Source organism: Pteropus vampyrus, unplaced genomic scaffold (genome assembly GCF_000151845.1).
Source record: "Pteropus vampyrus isolate Shadow unplaced genomic scaffold, Pvam_2.0 Scaffold2188, whole genome shotgun sequence".
NCBI classification, from domain to species: Eukaryota; Metazoa; Chordata; class Mammalia; order Chiroptera; family Pteropodidae; genus Pteropus; species Pteropus vampyrus.
In genome coordinates, this window is record NW_011890969.1 from 9230 (window position 1) to 9540 (window position 311).

Here is a 311-nt window from a genome sequence, read left to right on the forward strand (position 1 = left end):
AAGGCGGCCATCATTAGGCTGGTGGAAGACATCAACTATGCGGTGATCCCCAGGGAGATCAAGGGCAAGGGCGGCACGTGGAGAGTGGTCTACATGCCCCGGCAGCAGGACGTCGAGTTCCTGAGCAAGCTGAACCTCTTCCTGCAGAGCGAGGGCAGGACGGTGGAGGACGTGGCCCGGGTTCTCAGGCAGGAACTGTGCCCCACGGCGACGACGGGCCCCAGAGAGCCGCCTGCGGGAAAGTGCTGCGTGACCGCGCCGCGGGCGAAGCCGGCGGCTGGGGCCAGCACCGGGGGGGACAGGGCGCCCCC